We start from the raw sequence: 20,616 nt of genomic DNA, 5'->3' as shown, positions 1-20,616 counted from the left end.
AAGTGGTCATCATATAAGTACAATATGTACAATACATTTATATAATGTACAATACATACAATGTATGAGTACAATACAGAAACAGTAATGTGACTACTGGAACAAATCATCAGTTCATAATGATGTCAAGAAGCAGTTTAACACAAGTTATAAGTCATGAAGTATCGAGGTGATAAAACAATGTTTAGTATCTTTTAGAGCAGTTAAAGAGTCCAGCGTCTCCAGGACCTCATACTGAACATCAGGGTCAAACACTTCTCACATTAAAAGAAACACTAACAGATGAATATATGTTTATTGTGTATCTGTGTCTGATTATGATTTACTAACAGTTGAAATCAACATCCATCTGTCTGTCTGTTAGCTGAAGGACAAACAAGCAGCTGATGCACAGATGAAGAAGACTAATGAAGATCTGAAGCGTCAACTGAAGATGAAGGATGAAAGCATCAGCCAGCTGATGAGAGAAGTAAACACACATATACAAACACCTACACATCACTCAGATCAACACAATGTTACGCTGTCAGTGCTGTTCACTGGAAAAGATGAAGTCTCTTTTGAAATACAATTGTTTTAACTCTCATCAGAATAAAGAACAATGAAGATGTTTATTGTCACAAAAATATTTTCAGGAGCTAAAAAGTGGTGAAAGACACATTAGAATACATGTTTCATAATAGAGTCCAATCTACTTCACACTAGGAGGGTGTAACGATCAGGACCAGAGGACATGCAGGGACAAGATTAGTGCAGTTTTGTTTAATATTAATAAACTTTGAATAAACCTATTTGGTAATTAATTCATCTGATAAGTGTATTTCATCAGTGTTTCTGACCACTAGTAGTCAGACTTGGTGTGTTTTCTTCCGTGAACCAGAGTTTATTCTACTGGTGTTTCTGAGTAGTCGTGGTGTGACTCAACTATATCAGGTGTATTACTGAGGACCAATGAAGAGCAGAGTTGAGTGTTTAGTTGTTTGTAGAAAGCTGCAAGCAGCAACACCACAGACCAAACATTCAGCCTGTTGTAGACAGACATGTTCTGGATAGACACTGAACTAGTAATACAAATGTGTATAACTATTCAGTTACATTCTTCCTGCAGGTAGTAGGTATGGTATTTTATAACTCTAAAGCAGAAGCATCTCTGTATTCAGTATTGTTGATGTAACAGATGATAAATCAGTGTTATGTTTCCAGTATTAATCCACTCAGAGTAAACTGAGTCAAACTGTCTGAGTATGAACAGGTTTCATCATCCAGCTGATCACAATGAGAATTCATCCAGATATTAATGTGAACATTTACTTCATCTCTCCTCTCTCCCACTTTAACAAACAGCTCTCTGATGAGAAGCAGAAGAAAGAGGAAGCTGAGAGAGAACTGAAGCAGCTGATGACCAAGAACGCTGAGGTTCATCTTTTCACCAGATCATTGTTTAAACTTCTTGTTATGACTTTGATTTGTTGCTGAGATTAAATTAACCATGAGAGCAAATCTGAGAATAACTGAAACCCAAAGAAGTGAAACAGTAAATCTATTTATTCATATTAAATCTAATCTGTGATCAAATGTGATAAAGATTTGATTTTTATTGATGTCATTTTTGTAGATGGAAATTTAACCTGGTTTTACAAAATATAAAAAAGTAATGTGACTACTGGAACAAATCATCAGTTCATAATGATGTCAAGAAGCAATTTAACACAAGTTATACGTCATGAAGTATCGAGGTCATAAAACAATGTCTAGTATCTTTTAGAGCAGTTAAAGAGTCCAGCGTCTCCAGGACCTCATACTGAACATCAGGGTCAAACACTTCTCACATTAAAAGGAACACTAACAGATGAATATATGTTTATTGAGTATCTGTGTCTGATTATGATTTACTAACAGTTGAAATCAACATTCATCTGTCTGTCTGTTAGCTGAAGGACAAAGAACAAGCAGCTGATGCACTGTGGAAGAAGACGAATGAAGAGTGGAAGAAGACTAATGAAGAGTGGAAGAAGACTAATGAAGAGTGGAAGAAGACTAATGAAGAGTGGAAGAAGACTAATGAAGAGTGGAAGAAGACTAATGGAGAGCTGAAGGAGACAAAACAGCAACTGAAGATCAAGAAGGAAGAGATCAACCAGCTGAAGGGAGAGGTACACACACACACACACACACACACACACACACACACACACACACACACACACACACACACACACACATAACTCTCATCAGAATGAAGAACAGTGAAGATGTTTATTGTGGTTGCAAAAATATTTGCAGGAGTAACAAAGTACCAGAGGACATGCAGTGTGGTGCAATGTGGACAAGCGATACGTTCAATATTAATAAACTTTGAATAAACAAGTGACATCACTCTGAGCTTTAGTTCTCTGCAGACTGAGTCCAGCATGTCATCAGCAGCAGGTCTTTACAGACAGCAGCTCATTGACTGAACTTCACTTCTGCTGCTGGATGCTGGATAGAATAACGTTACAACCAAACTAGTCTGAGTGGATAGTCTACAGGGACAGCACCACTCTGAACCTGAAACTCAACTAGTGGATGTTTCTACCATACTAACTTAAACGTGTATTGCTGAGGACCAACGAAGAGCAGAGTTGAGTGTTTAGTTGTTTGTATGATCAGTTCTCTAGAAAGCTGCAAGCAGCAACACTACAGACCAAACATTCAGCCTGTTGTAGACATGATTTTCACGGGCACTGCACTAGTACAATAATACAAATCTGTAAAACTATTTAGTAACATTCTTCCTGCAGGTAAATAGCTTACATACAGTAACCAACACATATTTGACAAAGTATGATATTTTGAAAATCCAAAGAAGAAGCATCTCTTTATTGAGCATTGTTGGTTTAACAGTGGTTTAAACAGTAAAAACAGTTTAATGATTAATGCGCTGGTTGGAGAGGGGAGACCTCAGCGGGTGTTTCCAGTATAAATCTACACAGAATAATTGAACCTGAGTCAAAATGTCTGAGTATGATCAGGTTTCAGTTTAGTTAAATGTTCTTATTATCTAATTACATGTTGAACCCATCATTTAAGTCATTCACTGATTGTAACACCTACATAGATAGATACTTTATTGTTCCCGAAGGAAATTTAGGCATCCAGTAACTTAAACAACAGTTGCAACACCAATACACCTTAAAAAGAGATCAAATCGAATAGAATAAAGTAAGATAAAATAAAAGATAACATAAGTACAGCAGTGAAGTGACAGTGTGCCAATGGTAGTGCAAATAGCGCAAGAGTACTGAATTTAGTAGTGTATATTATAGTGTATGATACAGTACCGTAGTGTAATAGTATAATGAAGTACCTGATATTTACAGTCTAGATGTGCTCAGAGTAAACAGGTTAAACCTGAGACTAACTATGTGCACATTATCACAACATCCAGCCAATCAGAAACTAGTTCATCAGGATATAATGTGGACTAAATAAAGTACTGAATGAAACTAAATGTCTCTCTTCATCTCTCTTTACCTCCAGATTGAGAAGCAGCTCCATGATGAGAAGACTAAAAGGGAGGAAGCTGAGAAAGAAGTGGAGAACCCAAAGAAAGAGATGGAGACCAAGGTTCATTTATTACCTAAAACACTGTTTATTAATGTATCTGTTTTCATCTCACTTTATTTTAATCTTCTTCACAAATAATTGACATTTGTCTGAAACCAAAACAAATCAGAAAAAACATGAGAGCAAATCTGAGACTGAACAGACCACAAAGTGCCACAGCAGCTGTCCATAGAACAAGTCAGTATGACCTCTGACCTTTCTAAGTCTGAAGCAAACATCTTTCCATTGACTTTGTTTGCTCTCGCACCACGTCTAAAATGTTCCTCCTGTCTGTCTGAACACACGACCTACTGTTAGAGGAACATGTATTAACAATCAATACTGTTTAATATTTCTAAAAACAAACTAAATAGAAAAATGAGAATTTCACTTTGTCCAAAAATTCTCTTTAACAGCTTAAAAAGTCAGAACACAACTTCAGTCAGCAGTTAAACGGTTCAGACCATCAATTCCTGCATTAATCTACTGCTGAAAGATCAACATCCGTCTGTTGGTTACTTCATTAGTGTTGAATGACTAATCTGTTTGTTGTCTCTCTCTCAGGTAAACACAAGCAGATGCAATGTCCTGGAGGCTGATGATTCTCAGTCCTTTCATCAGGACAACAGCAGCTCAGCCAGTCAGAGCTCAACCACAGAACCTCTCATTGTCATTGAGGTCGACCAACAGGGCAAATATATCCGTCTCATAAACACATCCCAGCAGGTAATGTTGTTTTTTGTGTGTATGGACACTGTATGAGTACTTTATAAGTGTTTATTATATGTCTAGCAATATGTTATCTAAGTGTATCCAGAGATGGACCGTTCAAACCAAGCTAATGACCTTCAACGTATCCTCATCACAACGGTTTGTATAATATCTTACAAAAAGTTATTCCTCATTAACCGTGGTTTCTTTCCTACGAGTGTCTGGGAACGCATGAGGCAAATTTTAATTTCCGCTCCAGTCTTTTCAAAAAAGGAAACAACTTAGTTAAGTTTAGGTCACAAAACTACTTTTAGGTTTCGACAACAAAACTACTTAGTTAAGTTTAGGTAACAAAACTACTTAGTTAAGTTTAGGTAACAAAACTACTTATTTAGGTTTAGGCAAGAAAACGACTTAGTTAGGATTAGGTAACAAAACTACTTAGTAAGGTTTGGGCAACAAAACTACTTAGTTAGGTTTAGGAAAATATCCACTCGGTTAGGTTTAGGTGGTTTACGTTGGTTTACGTGACAAATAAGTAAATTCTGACTTCTGGTTTCACAAGGGACACGAACAGCGGCCTTCTGGGTGAAAGTCAGTTTTTTTTTTACCCGCCCATCCACCCCGACCTCCTCCCTATATGCTGCGTTTGCCATTGTTTGTACTTCCTGGTGCACGATTTACGTGGATTGAATACAATTTCCTTTTCTGGGATATACACAAATTACAGTGCATTACTTTTTGTAGGTATAGCTACGAACGGTGTATGAGAACAGCCTGCCTGCTGTTTACCTGAGAATACACTTTCTCTTGTTTTCATGTCATTTATAAACGCATCAAATTCAACTGTAACATTCATTCATTAGTCTTTCTTTCTCTCCACCTCCCTATCCTGCCCAATTTACCTCCTGTAGAAACAACTACTGGGAGACTGGATATTACAAGGACAGTTCAACGATACAAAACCCATCACATACAAATTTGATCGTTCATTTACACTCAGGTCTAGAAACACTGTCAATGTAAGTCGTTAATGATTTCTTAATTCATGTTGTTGCTATTGTCCTTTTCGTTCTTCTGTCTTTCACCATTGTTGTTGAGTTCCATTTGAAACTAAATTTAATAATAATAATAATGCATTGTTACTTTGATTATTTAATGATTTAACTTACTGCTCATAAGTCTGTGACCTTTGCATTTTACAGATGTGGGTCCCACATTATGGTTCCAATTATCCTCCCTATGACCTGGTGTGGAATGACCTGAAGTGCTGGAGCAATAGAGACAAACTGCAGTTCACCCTCATCAACCACACTGGAGAGATACAACATCAACTCAGTTTATAGTCACTGAAGGATACTAATTAATTTCCTTTTTTTTGTGTGCCTACTTCTTTTTTCTTTAGCTTATCTTACCTTTTAGCTGCTTTTATCAGCAACAGGAAAGGGTCATGAGAGAAAATTCCCACATTAACTAACATTATAAATCAGGAACATCATGACTCAGATCTTAATGCAAAAACACATATTATAGTAATGACCAGTGAACATTAAGTCACATTACTTTTTGATGTGGGAGCAACTAAATGTAATATCAAATCAAACTTCATTACATTTTGTTTGAAAAAATGTAACTGTTTTATTGCTGCTGCATTACTGGAGAACATTCTTCATTGTTAAGGCAAATATATATATCATCATCATCATCATCAAATGTTATAAAGACAAAGAGTAAAACAAATTAATCTCAAAATCTAAATGTGAGGTAACGTAACTCAGGAACTTGTATTTTATATGTTTACCAGATTGAATATTTATATTAGACCTCATCAGATCTATGTTTTTCTACTTTTTGTATTGTTTTTAATTCAATTCAATATACTGTATATTTCCATAATGCATTTTCTATAATGAAGATATATAAAGATAAATGTTTGATATTTGATTCGATGTTTGAGTCCAGATGCTGATGTACATATTTGAGAAATATTTGCTTTGGGTAATGTCAAGTGTTTTCTTTTACAAATAAAAATCTTTTTACATAAGGATATAATTTTGCATCTGGTATTGGTACATTCTGTTTACATTGTACATTCATTCACAAAGAACATCATGAAAGACTTGGATATAAACAGGCTTTTGGGTATATACAAATATCTCCGACCTTTTCACGAAGGAGGTTGAAGGAATGAAAGAGGGAGGCTGTGTCCACCATCGGTTACGTTAATCAGAGTATGAATGGCTGCATGTAAACGTTAATATCAGTGCAATATTCATTTTCATTAGCCATGTAAACAGCTTATAGGAATATTGTCTTTTTCGGAATAAGGGCAAAAAAATGAATATTGTGTGCACGTAAACGTAATCAATGCTGATGCTGATTTAAATGCAGTTTTCCATGTGTGTGTCTTTTATTCGGCTAAGTAGAGCCCAATTCCCCCCCCCCCCCATATCACCATTAGCAGGCGCATATTTATGAATTCGCAAAAAGAATCAAATTGCCCGATTACGGACTTGTTTGTTTTTCTGAAATCTTTTGTAACTCCATCACTCGTCATGTGGTTGATTATCTAAACCCCTCAAAAATACTACCATGCAATAATGAAATTAATTAACCCATCAAACTAAACCTTGGTTTCCTGTTGGTCAGGGATCGCATCACAAGCAGCAGAGTCATGCATACTGACCAGTAATGCTGCTGTAGAGCCAATACCCTTTGGTGTAGTAGGTGACTGTTTCCACTAATGTTCAAACACAGCTACATGATATTCAGGATCCTCCAGGGCAACTACAGTATTTACAGATATCAGATATCCTTGTTTCTCTCTTTTATCTTTGTATTTCACTTCCAGGTTCTTTGCCAGCCACAAACACTGAATACAAATAAGGCTGATACTGAAGATGATATGAGAATTGAAAGTCCTATCCTGCCTCCTGCAGTAAAATAGCAGGCCTCTAATCTGCCTTAATGAACATTTGCTTCTCCTAAACTGCCAAAACAAAGAGCCGGTGTTAGTGTTACTATGATACCGACTAATTTATGTATTATTTTGTAACCGGTTACCTGGCAAATGAGGCCAAAGTTCAGGTGATCATAAACCGAGGCACTCAAAGTGAAACAGACAACAATAGTACTGTATGTCTACATTTTGACAAAACCTTAACTTAATCAATTTCAAGCTTTAGCCTTTTGTCAGTCAGTGTATTATGATGAATGAATCCTACACTAAGTTCTGAATTAATTATAATTTTAAGTGCAGTAGCCTGTGTATTAATTAGATCTGCAATTAATAATTACAGAAACTTTTGCACATTGAAAACAATGAAACATTTAATCAGTGCTTAGAAGTTTTAAGGAAAGTGAGGAAGGAAAAATGACGTACTAAAGCAGTTGATAACAATCAAAAAGTAAAGGTCGGGAGCCTATCAATGATTTACAGACTTTGCCACACAGTCATGTGAGGAGACTGGGACGAGCAACATTCAACAGGTTTGTCTAACATTTAATCTAAAATACATTAGAAACCTTTATAAAAACTGTGTCTGCATTCTGAGTTTTGGTCTCTCTCAACTACAACTCCACTTGAGAACAGATAATACCGTTTTATAGCCTTTGTGTCAAGAGGGAAAATTGCATGCAGACGCAAAATGTATTTCAAATGTAAGTCAATTACAGTTGAATTGTTTTCATTTGAACAGCCTTGAAATGTTATTTGAATTTTGAGCATTTTAACAAGACACCTGTTTTAACACGAAGCTACTTACTGTGACAGTCTTTACTGTGATTATAGTAATGTATAGGAGATATTTGACTTTGTAACATGGAAAGGTTTCAAGTATAACTAACTGAGCTTCAAAACACATTTTATGTTCACTGTGGGATGCTTTAAAATCTTAAGCATTAAAAGTGAGAGTAAAAAAAGTCATGACACTTTGTAAACATTTGTAGAAGAGTTTGTATCTGCAGAGTTTGTGTGAATCAAACAGTGGATATAATATGATGACATATAATATGTGTAACTTAATAGTAGAGCACAGAATATGGCATTTCACGTGCAACAAGAATGCTGTTCTTGCTTTTGGCGTGTCATGTTTACACCTTGAGTCTGTATTGACTGCAATGTAAAAACATTAAATACGTCACGCTCAGAGCTAGTGATGCAGAATAAAACAAACTCAGGACTTTCAACCAGGAGACCGGTGATTGAGTGCCTGAGTGTTGTTGAGTTATTTTGAAGTTACGTAAGTGACGTGTTTTTTAGTGATGTGTTTACCGTACTAATGTTAAGTTTTTTATGTATGTATTTTACTTAGTTAACATACTTATTTTAAGCCCAATCTTGATGTTTTGCCTCAACCTATTTGCAGTTGTTACCATAGTTTTGTTGCGAGGGGGAAAAAATGACACACGAAAATGCTAAAGTGCGGAATACCTTCCCATGAGATTGGGTTGTTTATAATTCAGGCATTCTTTCTTTTAAGCATGTTTAGGTATTACTTCATTGTTGGCTGTAGTCTATTAATAACTATTAAAAAGCCCTACTCCCTGTAAGTTAACATTGTTATCACTGGTTTCTGTTCATTTTCAGAGCTCCATGATGCTTTTCAACATAGATGGAAAAACCCTAAATACTCATCTCAGAACACTCCATGTTTTGGTCTTCCTCCTTCTCCTAACACACTTCTGTAGAGGTAACTTACACACAAATACAGTCTCAATGGGTCACTTTTATGTCACTAACAAGTCAATACTACGGCGTGACCACCAGAGCTAGTCTGTCTCTACTGTCTACCATCAATAAAGGCTAAAATGCTATAAATATTATGTTTTGTTTCTAATAAAATGTCAAATTAACTTTGCTGCAGTAAAAACTTGATTGCTCAAGCACAGCAGAAAAGTATAAAATAATGTATCTTATAGAGACGCAAAGCCCCTTCTGGTGGACCCAATGGGACCTTATTTTGGGATAAATAAGAACGGTAGTCAACATTTGAATTGCGTCATGAATCACACTGTGGCAGCTGCCAATTCTCTGGTGTTTGCTGTTGTTTCCCTTTTCCCTGGTGTTTTTTTGGTTGAGTTGCTGAGTGATTAGAGGGTTATTCAGTTCACCTGTTGCGCAGGGTGTGGGGACTGGCTCTTAAATGATAGTTGAGAGCAGCTTGGTGCATTCCCCTCTTGGCCAATCAGGGAGTAACGACGCCCTTTCTGTAGGGCTTAAAAGAGGAGGGAAACTGCACACCCAGTGTCATTCTGATCTCTCCTTCACTCAATGCAACATGTGTTATCAGCTTTACCAGAAACTCTGGTCTGTTTTGGGCCCTTTTGGGATTCTGTGATCTTTGTGTTTTGTTTGTTGAGAGTATTGACTCCTAGTTGGGGAAACAAGTTAAGTGCCAACCAATTGGGTTACCTGCACTGGGACGTTTAGGTACTATTTGTGCAGCGATCTGGCTTGCCTTACAATAGCCTAACACCTGCAGGCTGTATTTTTGTATTCTATTCATTTGTTGATTTTCAATGAAACCCTTTATACCCATTTCTTTTAGTGTATTTTATTTGGGAAAACTTTAAAGGAGGGTAAAAGGAAAAACACAAACCAATATTTCAGTTTCCTTAATTGTTTGTTAATATAGAGGCATTTGTTCATTATTATTATTAAGAAGGCATTTTATTTTATATTATTATGTGGATGGGAACTGTTTTTCAGTCGTCTGACTGACAACTAAAGTCTGGGGTACTCAGTACCGCCACATAATTGGCAACCACGAAGGGAAACGTAACACAAAGCATAATCTTTCAATAAAGAGATTTAGTTTTGTGTCCGATCTTCTGATATCTATTTAGCAAGTGTATTTGAGTGTATATTTCTGAAATGTGTATTTGGAGTGTAGCTTGACTATTAGTCCAAATAATTACTAGTGACTATCCATCATGTCTTGGGAAGATCCAGACATTACAATGACCGCATTTGAACCGTCGCTTGCGGAATTGGAATCCGAGCTTTCTCTAAATGTTAGCTTGGATATGCCTGTAGTTGGGCAGGAGGTGCACTTACTGGATGATGATGATGATGAAGAGGGATGGGTAGATGCTCCAGTAGAACCACAATTGTCTGTGGACACTCATCCTCTTTTGGCTTTAGAGGGCTTATTACTTCCGCCTTCATCCCCAGTTCCTGTAACTCCTCCCACCCAGGAACACTCAGATTCGGATTTAGTTATTTTTGCTAATGCTGTAGAGTCGATGAAACTTGTGTTTAAAAATACAGTGGATTGGCAGCGTGAGTGGCTGTCAAACATTTCAAAGGGCATACCCATCGATAAAGCTCTAAAAATGTGTACTACTCTCATAACAAATGTGGTGGAGAAAGCAAGTAACCATTTGCTCGCAGAAGTAAGGGATTTTGGTTCAAAGTGCATAAATGTCATTCAGTGGAATGCACAACAAACACAGTCTGAGTTCCAAGAGTCCCTGATTACTGACCGTCAAAACTTGATGATCTCCATTACATCCGCGGTCACTGAAAACAAGGATGTACAACTTCTGGTGACCGAGGTGCATACATTGCAACAGCAGATGGGTTCAGTGCAGGCTACCCTTGAGTCTCTTGTGCGTCAACAGTGTGCACTCAATTCTCAGGTCAATTCAATACATAAGCGAGAGGAATGGGTCCTTAAAGAAGCAGTCACACCTGTTGCAGTTTCGTCTCAAGCACACACATATCCTGTTTCTCCAGTTGTTAAAAATGTGGTTTTGTTGCCTACCTCCTGTCCTGTGGGAGTTCCTTCAGATTGCTCAGGAGCTGCTGCTCCAAAGGGTGACATTTTCCAGGATGATGGTTGTAGAGTGACTGATGGCAAACTTCCAATTAAGATGTTTTTCCCTTGCTATGGCGGGCCTCAGGATGAGAAAGATCCTTTGGTGTATTTGCAAAGATGCAGTGACTTCCTGTCTCTGAAACCACTTACTCATGGTGAGATCCTAGCGACCATGAGAAGTGTATTGCATGGTTCTGCACGTGATTGGTGGGAGACTGTTAGGGAGAAAATCCATTCATGGGAGGAATTTCAGAGAGCTTTCCTATCATCTTTTCTTCCCGAGGACTATGTTGATGTTCTGGAAGAACAGATTCGAACCAGGGTGCAAGGAAGAAATGAGTCACTACGAGACTTTGTTTTCTCCTTTCAAGCACTTATCAAACGTTGGCACTCTTCGGCCACAGATGATGAGATTTTAAAAAGAATATTGAAGGCTATGAATCCCTTTCTGGCATGTCAGCTCCGTGGTCGGGTTACCTCCATAGATGAGATGATCCGCATTGGGAGTCAAATAGAAGTAGATTATGAAAACCAGAAAAGGTACAGGAGAACTCTGAACGAATCTCACAAAGCTAATGGTACAACTGAAAAGAAGGTTATAAAGAGACCTGAAATGGTTTTGTGTTGGCGTTGCCATGGTGAGCATGCACCAGGGTTCTGCCCTCAGTTTCATGTCTTCCCAGGTAGCTCAAAATACAGTGGACAGCAAAAGTCAGAGTCAAAACAGACTTCAGAGTCCAGTAAAAAAGGTTCCATGGCTACTGTTGCTAGTCAGCCTGCAGCCAAGAACCGCCAGAAGCAAAAGTCTACTAGTGTGGTGGGATCTCCATCTCACCCGCCCCCTAGTCTAAAACAGTTGGTTGTGCCCATCACGGTACGTCAGCGTCATGAGAAAGCGCTTGTGGACACAGGTGCTACTTACACTTTATTGCATGTGAGTCTGTGGAATAAGATCAAAGGCCCCAATGAGTCCCTTGTATCATGGCAGGGTGGACCAATGTATCTTGCGAATGGCCAGCAAGCAAATCCTATCGGATGTAAAGTGCTGGAGTTCAGCATGCATGGTAACAGTTGGTTCGTACCTACCGCAGTACTGGATGCAGATGTGTTGGTGTATCCATTAGTTCTTGGTTTAGATTTTATGAGCATGAGTGGGCTCCAGGTCAACGTCCGGGACAAGGTATACTCTTTTGCTGGTGATGACACCACCAGGGTTTTCTCTTTCCAGCCTGTCCTGTGCCCTAGCGATGGTTGGGGTGTTCTGAGTGTGAGCAGTGTTGCTTTGTATACTACCTTACCACCTACATTACCGCTCTTGCCTGCTGTTAGTGATGACTGGTGTAACCTAGCTTGTATTCCTAAAGGTGATGACTTACTCAGTCTGCTCCATACTGCTGTTGCAGACAGTGGTTTAACAGGGAGGGAGGCTGAGAAATTGTACCAACTCTTGCTAAACAACCCGCGGGTCTGCACCACCACTTTAGGCCGTACCTCTGTGCTGAAACATAAAATCAAATTAAACAGTGATGTTGTGGTTACCCAGAGCCCCTATTGATTACCCCTACAAAAGCGGAAGATGGTTAAGGAGCAGATCGAAGAGATGCTTCAACAGGGTATCATTGTACCTTCCCATTCACCATGGGCATCCCCGATTGTAGTGGTGCCTAGAAAAGATGATGGAACACCCCGATTTTGTGTTGATCTCCGCCGTGTTAATGAACGTAGCGAGGGAGATGCCTATCCTCTACCAACGATTTCTGAGATACTTGAATCTCTGGCAGGTTCAGCTGTGTTCACCACCTTAGATCTCAACAGTGGTTATTGGCAGGTAGAAATGGACCCGGAAAGCCAGCACCTCACGGCATTCGTCACATGTTTTGGATTATTCCATTTTCGGGTTATGCCTTTCGGCTTGAAGGGAGCTCCAGCTACCTTCCAAAGGCTAATGACTCAAGTGCTGAGGAGCTGCCTAGGAGAGTGCTGTATGGTGTACTTGGATGACATCATAATCTATTCCAAAGACGTCCAGAATCATTTTCATGACGTCCAGCGAGTGTTTGATTGCCTCCAGCAGGCTGGCCTTACACTCAATATTAAGAAATGCCACTTCTGTTGTCCCGAGCTTAAATTCCTGGGTCATGTAGTGAGCAAGGAGGGAGTGCGAGCAGATCCAGCAAAGACAGAAGCACTTTGTGACTACCCTGTGCCTAGAAACCTCAAGGAAGTTCAAAGGTTTTTGGGTCTAGCTGGATGGTACCACCGTTATGTCCCTAACTTTTCAATGATTGCGGAGCCCCTGAATGCGCTGAAAAAGAAAGGAGTCGTGTTTAAGTGGTCAGAGGAGTGTCAGAAGGCATTTCAATGTGTTAAAGACCATCTGACTTCTCCTCCTGTCCTTGGTCACCCTGATATGTGTAACACATTTGTCGTCTACACCGATGCAAGTTCTACGGGTCTAGGGGCAGTTTTGGCTCAGAGATCGAACACTTCCTCTAGAGAAGAGGTTATCGCTTATGGCAGCCGCTCTCTAACAAGGTCAGAGCAAAATTACTCCACGACAGAACGGGAATGTCTGGCTGTGGTGTGGAGTCTGGAGAAATGGAGACACTATCTGGAAGGGAAACCTTTCGTTGTTGTCACTGACCACTCTTCGTTGTTGTGGGTCTTTAACACCAATAAAGCTAGCTCCAGGCTTATACGCTGGGCACTGCGTCTGCAGGAATTTTCTTTTCCGATTGAATATCGTAAGGGTAAGTTGAACAACGCACCGGATGCTCTGTCGCGGGCCACTGGTCCGGCCTCCCTTGCATTGTACACTCGTTCCCTGACACGGGATGAGAAGTTTGTACCTTTTCCTCTGACTGATGAGGATGTCTGGAAAGCCCAGAGGAGTGATCCAGACATCCAGAAAATATATCAGGCACTGCTCACTGATGACAAACCTGGCGGTGAAGTAGACTCCGGTTTTGTCATTTTGGAGGATACGGTTTACAAGAAAACCAAACATCTTGACCGTGGTGACCTATACCAGGTATATGTTCCACAGTCACTTCGTCCAGTCGTCTTGCATGCATACCACGATAACCCTTTGAGTGGTCATTTTGGACGATATAAGACCCAGCAAAGGATTCGTGAAGTTGCATACTGGCCGAAAATATGGACAGATGTCGCAGAATATGTAAGATCTTGTATTATTTGTCAGAAATATAAACCTGAGTCCAGGAAGCCTGCTGGCTTGCTCCAGCAGACCAAGGTAACGGAGCCATGGGAAATGCTTGGTTTGGACCTCATGGGCCCTCTGCCTCGTAGTTCCCTGGGAAACACCCAATTACTTGTTGTGGTAGATTATTATAGTCATTGGGTTGAGTTGTTTCCTTTACGTAATGCTACTGCTTCCACAATCAGCAAATATCTGCGGAAGGACATCTTTACACGTTGGGGTGTCCCAAAACATGTCTTATCAGATCGGGGACCTCAGTTCACATCAGAGGTTTTCAAAGAGTTGTGTGATAGCTGGGGGGTTGTCCATAAACTCACAACTGCCTATCATCCACAGACTAACATGACTGAGCGTATTAACCGCTCACTAAAAAGCATGATAGCTTCGTATGTTGGAGAGAAGCATAAGAGTTGGGATCGTTTCATACCGGAGTTGCGTTTTGCCCTGAACTCCGCAGTCAATGAAGCCACCGGCTTTTCCCCAGCTGAGTTGCTGCTTAGAGGATCTTTGAAGGGACCTTTTGCCAGAGCTTTTGAGCCCTCTTCTCAGGTCCCACGTGCTCTGAAAAATGTCCAAGCTCTGGTAGAGTCCAATCTGGCACAGGCAAAAAGGAAACAGGCTCATACCTACAACAAAAACAGGCGACATGTCACATATGAAATGAAGGATAGGGTCTGGATGAAAGCCCATCCCGTCTCCAAGGCTTCCAAAAATTACACAGCTAAACTGGCCCCACGATGGATTGGTCCGTACCGCATTGTTGCGCAGGTAGGCCCTGTGAATTACAGGATTGTGCGTGAGGACACCGGAAAGGATCTAAGGGTGGTTAATGTGTGTGATTTGAAGGAGTGTCGCCCAACCTCTGTTGAAGTGGAGGCTCAGGAGAGAGAGGCGGTCATGCGCATTTTTCTGGACAGTGACACTAGTGATGAGGATGAATTTATGGGTTTTTTGTGACATTGTATTAAAGGTAAATAACTGTCTAAAGGATGTGTGTAAAACACCTTGGAGGCGGTGTTTATTATATGGGGGAGGGAGTGTGGCAGCTGCCAATTCTCTGGTGCTTGCTGTTGTTTCCCTTTTCCCTGGTGTTATTTTGGTTGAGTTGCTGAGTGATTAGAGGGTTATTCAGTTCACCTGTTGCGCAGGGTGTGGGAACTGGCTCTTAAATGATAGTTGAGAGCAGCTTGGTGCCAATCAGGGTGTAACGACGCCCTTTCTGTAGGGCTTAAAAGAGGAGGGAAACTGCACACCCAGTGTCATTCTGATCTCTCCTTCACTCAATGCAACATGTATTATCAGCTTTACCAGAAACTCTGGTCTGTTTTGGGCCCTTTTGGGATTCTGTGATCTTTGTGTTTTGACTCTCTCCACAAAAATATTTTTCAATGCACACAAACACAGTTATCGTTATATATAAATGTAAAAAAAACAATCCACATAAAAAACTAAGGTTCACAAATAGACGCTCTAATGTGTGCCCTGTTGGCGTCTTAGTATCACATTCTACATCAGATTCCTGAGTATTCCTGATCCTGATAGTGTCCAAAAGAAACATTCAGAACTATGACATAGGAAACAAAATCAACAAAACCACTGTACAGTAGCTGTCTACACCTTGTGGCAGATTAAATTGGGATTTTTTTGCAAAATGTATTCTGGTATTTGCTAATGACATGGAGATTAATTCATTAAACTCAACCTCTCCAAAAATATTTAACATAACCGTAGGAACTTAAATCACAGCATAGAGACAAATACAGATTTAAAATGTCCTTTAGATAGACAGAATGATGCAAAATGTTTAGTATCTTTAGGAGTTTCTATTTGTTACTCACCACTTTTCAGAGTATAGCTGTTCAGCAGAGTGAATTCAAGCATCACTGGATGAGCAAAGGAGCAAAGTTGAATATCAGACGGACGGTTAGATATACAGGATGTAAAAGGTAGATAAAAGAATAAATAAGGTCAGTACTCACACAGTCTGAAGCACAGAGCGGTGACCCCCATGTTGTTTAGCTGCTGACTGTCTGAGAATGAAATACAGCTCTCTATATAGACGAGGACTTCCTCTTTCTGTGCAGGTTATTTTCTGAACCAAACCTTTCTCTGTCTCTGATTGGTCGACCACCGCTTCCCCTCCGGTCGGCTCCAGTAGCTCAACCTCGGTGGCTCAGTAGGTCAAGCAGGTCTAGTCAAGCCAACAACCAGAATCAATGACATAACTGAATGAATGGATGATTCACACTTTCTTAGTAAACATACTTAGCTGTGTTTTTACCACTACTACAGAGAAAATACCAAACAGCACTACAGAACAGTGCATTAACCTGTAAGGCCAATCTGCACCCGCTGTGTGTCTTTTTGCTCTTTAAACTACGTCACCACACTGCCGGAGCACTTTCTCAGAGCGGTTACTGTTGCTGTGGATGGGTTCACATTAATGGAACGCCTGGTGCGTTTCATACCAGTATTAAAGGGTGCCTTGTGCAGCGATACCGGACGTCGATGGCCGTGACAAAGCCTCTATATTTGACGCCCTGGGAGTGATAACCATGGATGTACTAAGGGAACTGGATACAGCGTTGGAGGCGTTGGCCCCGTTCATTCCTGAGAGCAGGGCTGCGTTCGAATAGTCCTTTTTGCTCAGGAAGGTTCCTAACGGAGTGAAATGACCCTCTCAGTACCTCAGTAGCAGCCGTGATAAGAGCCGTTCAAATTCACCAAAAGTTAAGGAGAGGAGCTTCAATGCTTCCTTTATTATCTCCTTTAGCAGAGGAAACACTGGAGCATCCTTTACCAAAGGAAAGGAGAGAATAACATCCCACGATTCCTTGCATCCGCAGCATTTAAAGCAACGCACCATTCGGCCGTTCATAATAACAAACTATATGCTTATCTTGCATATTATTTTCATACGCTCATACACTAATTGGGATTCGTGTTTAATATTAGTGGACAGTGACAACCATTTAGTTTCACTTTATTCTTAATTAATTATTTATTTCGAACATGTAACAAATACCTCAGTAAAAAACAAAAAAGAATAACTAATAAAATGAACAGTAAACAATCAATTAACAAATAATTAACATAAATAAATATTACATGTCCGAAGAGAAGTTGGAAGAAGTATATGATCCTACACCTTCTCCATAACTCCAACAATTAACTCAATATGTATCATATATTCCTGTTTATTTCTATTCCAACCTGGTAATGAAGTGATATTTCTCCACATTATGTCAGATAATCTTTATGATCTGTTGATAAAGTGTTCCAGCAGCAGCAGGAGGAGCTGTGGTATCTCTCTTTAACACACCGCAGGTGAAAGAGTCTGTCACTGAAAGACCTATTTAATAACACACGGGTTGCAACTCCTCCACCATTACCAGATTCCCTATCTCTTCTAACTACAGAATATCCCTTTACAACAAAATCCCACTGTGGTTTCAACCATGTCTGTTGTATACATATTACATTAGGTTTATTTTGTAAATTATCAATATACTTCTTAAGCTCCTGTCCATTTGTCATTAAGCTTCTCACATTCCATTGTAGCAGAAGAACACCATTAAGAGGATCCAGCCCATGTTTGTGAGGATTGTGTATCTTCATTCAGAATGTTTCTAACTGTTTCCCATTCACTTCAAGGTACTTCTCAGCTGATCTGACAATTATTTTAATCCTTTCATTGCGACTTTTTGACTGTGCCGAACAGTTGATTATTTCTGCCATAAAGAGCACAAAGTCACTTTTTCTGACTAGCAGTTTCCTCCTTCAACTTATCACACCCTGCACATTTTACAACATCTTCATTCACAGTGTTATTTTGCTTTGTCACTTTTATGCCTCCTGAAACCTTCTTTGCTGCCTCTGCATAGCTGATTCCCTGATACGCCTTGGGTCTTTCCCATTAGTGCTTTTATACGGCTTGACTCCTCGACTCCTCGACTCCTCTCCTCGCGTCTTAGTCCCGCCCACGGGAGATGCGAGCGGAGGAGGCGAGGAAACGACACGAGGAGATAGGAATCGAGTAAATATGTTTTTAGAGACATGAGACGTCGTTTCCTCTGAAGCGTCTGATGACAGCAGCAGCTGATCACATCTGGATCAGCTGTCAGTCAGCTCTAACAGCTGTTTATGTCTGAACTGATCTAATACTAATAAAGAAACAGAGTTATCAGAGCAGCAGTGTTTCCTCTCTGTTTAACAAACAGCTGCACATGAATAACAGCTGGTCTGTGTTTCTACTGTGGACTGAGTCCTGCTTAGAGGACCAGGAACCATCTCTACTGTGGACTGAGTCCTGCTTAGAGGACCAGGAACCATCTCTACTGTGGACTGAGTCCTGCTTAGAGGACCAGGAACCATCTCTACTGTGGACTGAGTCCTGCTTAGAGGACCAGGAACCATCTCTACTATGGACTGAGTCCTGCTTAGAGGACCAGGAACCATCTCTACTGTGGACTGAGTCCTGCTTAGAGGACCAGGAACCATCTCTACTGTGGACTGAGTCCTGCTTAGAGGACCAGGAACCATCTCTACTGTGGACTGAGTCCTGCTTAGAGGACCAGGAACCATCTCTACTGTGGACTGAGTCCTGCTTAGAGGACCAGGAACCATCTCTACTGGCACAACATCTTTATATTATGTATTCATTATTAGCATCTGTAGTTATTGATGTTCTGACAGTAGAAGTTATGTATTAGTCTGAATGTTTGAGGGGAAAGTGAAATGATGTAACTCATATCAAACCCGACGCTCAGGAATTATCAGCTTCACATGTGACTGAATGGAAATGAGGATAAATGATGTAAAAGGTGTAAAAGACAGACTCCCCTTCTTTCTCTGACTTTAACAGGATACTTAATAAAAGTTAATGAGTAAAATAACAGATCATCAAAAGAAAACTCTTTCTAATAAATGAAGAAAGTTATTTTAAGTCTGTTCGTTGTCAGCTTTTATAAACGCCTCTCAGTGTCAGACTCCTTCAGAGTCAGACTCCTTCAGTGTCAGACTCCTTCAGAGTCAGACTCCTTCAGTGTCAGACTCCTTCAGTGACGGTGTGTGAAGCAGAGATCCTGCAGGTCCTCCTGCTGCTGGATCACTTCACCATCAACATGATCCGTCTGCTGTTCACACCTACAGTTAACACAGGTTATAACTAGACGGTGAATCAGAAGACAACTAAAATATAAAACTGTTAATCTGTGATCTGTTTTCACTCCGGTATGAAACTCAGTGATGTTGATGTATCAGATCAGTCTGATCGGCGCAGTGTCCAATCAATAACTGATATCCAATAAGGGGGCGTGTCGGTTGGTGATAAACTTCCGTGGAGGAAACACTGGTGTATCTTCGCTCATAGCTCCTCCAGCAAGCCTCCTCGCTCCTCAATGCGCATTTTATGAATTGGCACGTCCTTCAAGATGGAGGACTGAGATCGATTTCCGGGTCACAGCCGGAGGATCGAGGATCGAGGACCGAGGAGCGAGGAGACGAGGAGGCAAAAAATGCTGAAATGAGAAGCACCTCTTGGGTGCATCCCAAAGCTCTTAATTTTCGTTTCCTCGCTCCTCGATCCTCGCTTGAACCGGAAGTTGTTTTGGTGCGCCATCTTGAAGACCGTCCCAAAGCTCTTATTTGTGCATCGAGGAGCGAGGAGCGAGGAGCGAGGAGCGAGGAGGCTTGCCGGAGGAGCTATGAGCGAGGATACACCAGTGTATCCTGCACGGAAGTCTTATACCGACCGACACGCCCCCTTACTGGATATCAGTTACTGATTGGACGCTGCTGCCGATCAGACTGATCTGATAACTTTACCTCTCAGCATCACTGAGTTTTATACCGGAGTGAAAACAGATCACAGATTAAAGGTTTTATAGTTTAGTTGTCTTCTGATTCACCATCTAGTTATAATGTGTGTTAACTGAAGCTCTGAACAGCAGCAGAAGGACCTGCAGTATCTCTGCTTCTTCCTTCAGTGAAGCAGTCTGTCACTGAAAGAGCTTTATAAAACCTGATGAACAGACTTAGAATAACTTTCTGCATTTATTAGAATGATCTGTCTTTTCATGATCTGTTATTTCCCCGTTAACTTTTATTAATGAAACTATTAAAGTCAGAGAGAGAAGGAGAGTCTGTCTGTCAGCAACAAACACCTTTTACATCATTTATCATCATTCAGTCACATGAGGCTGATCATTCCTGAACGTCTGGTTTGATATGAGTTACATCATTTACATTTTCCCTTTAGCACAATAAATAATGTCCAGT

At 40.3% G+C, this 20,616-nt stretch overlaps 1 protein-coding gene and 1 long non-coding RNA gene across 2 annotated transcripts in view; both read left to right on the top strand.

The window, feature by feature from the left end:
• The window catches only part of LOC141761342 (uncharacterized), a 251,683-nt gene that overhangs the window by 211,470 nt on the left and 19,597 nt on the right, over nucleotides 1-20,616 (top strand). The window lies entirely within an intron of this gene.
• LOC141761181 (uncharacterized) lies at nucleotides 4,154-6,326 on the top strand. The gene is made up of 3 exons (XR_012592547.1): nucleotides 4,154-4,311; nucleotides 5,211-5,318; nucleotides 5,502-6,326. It is a non-coding gene; the product is annotated as an uncharacterized LOC141761181 (long non-coding RNA).

The sequence above is a fragment of the Sebastes fasciatus genome, chromosome 22, assembly GCF_043250625.1.
Source record: "Sebastes fasciatus isolate fSebFas1 chromosome 22, fSebFas1.pri, whole genome shotgun sequence".
NCBI lineage: Eukaryota > Metazoa > Chordata > Actinopteri > Perciformes > Sebastidae > Sebastes > Sebastes fasciatus.
This window is presented reverse-complemented; position numbering and strand designations above follow the sequence as displayed.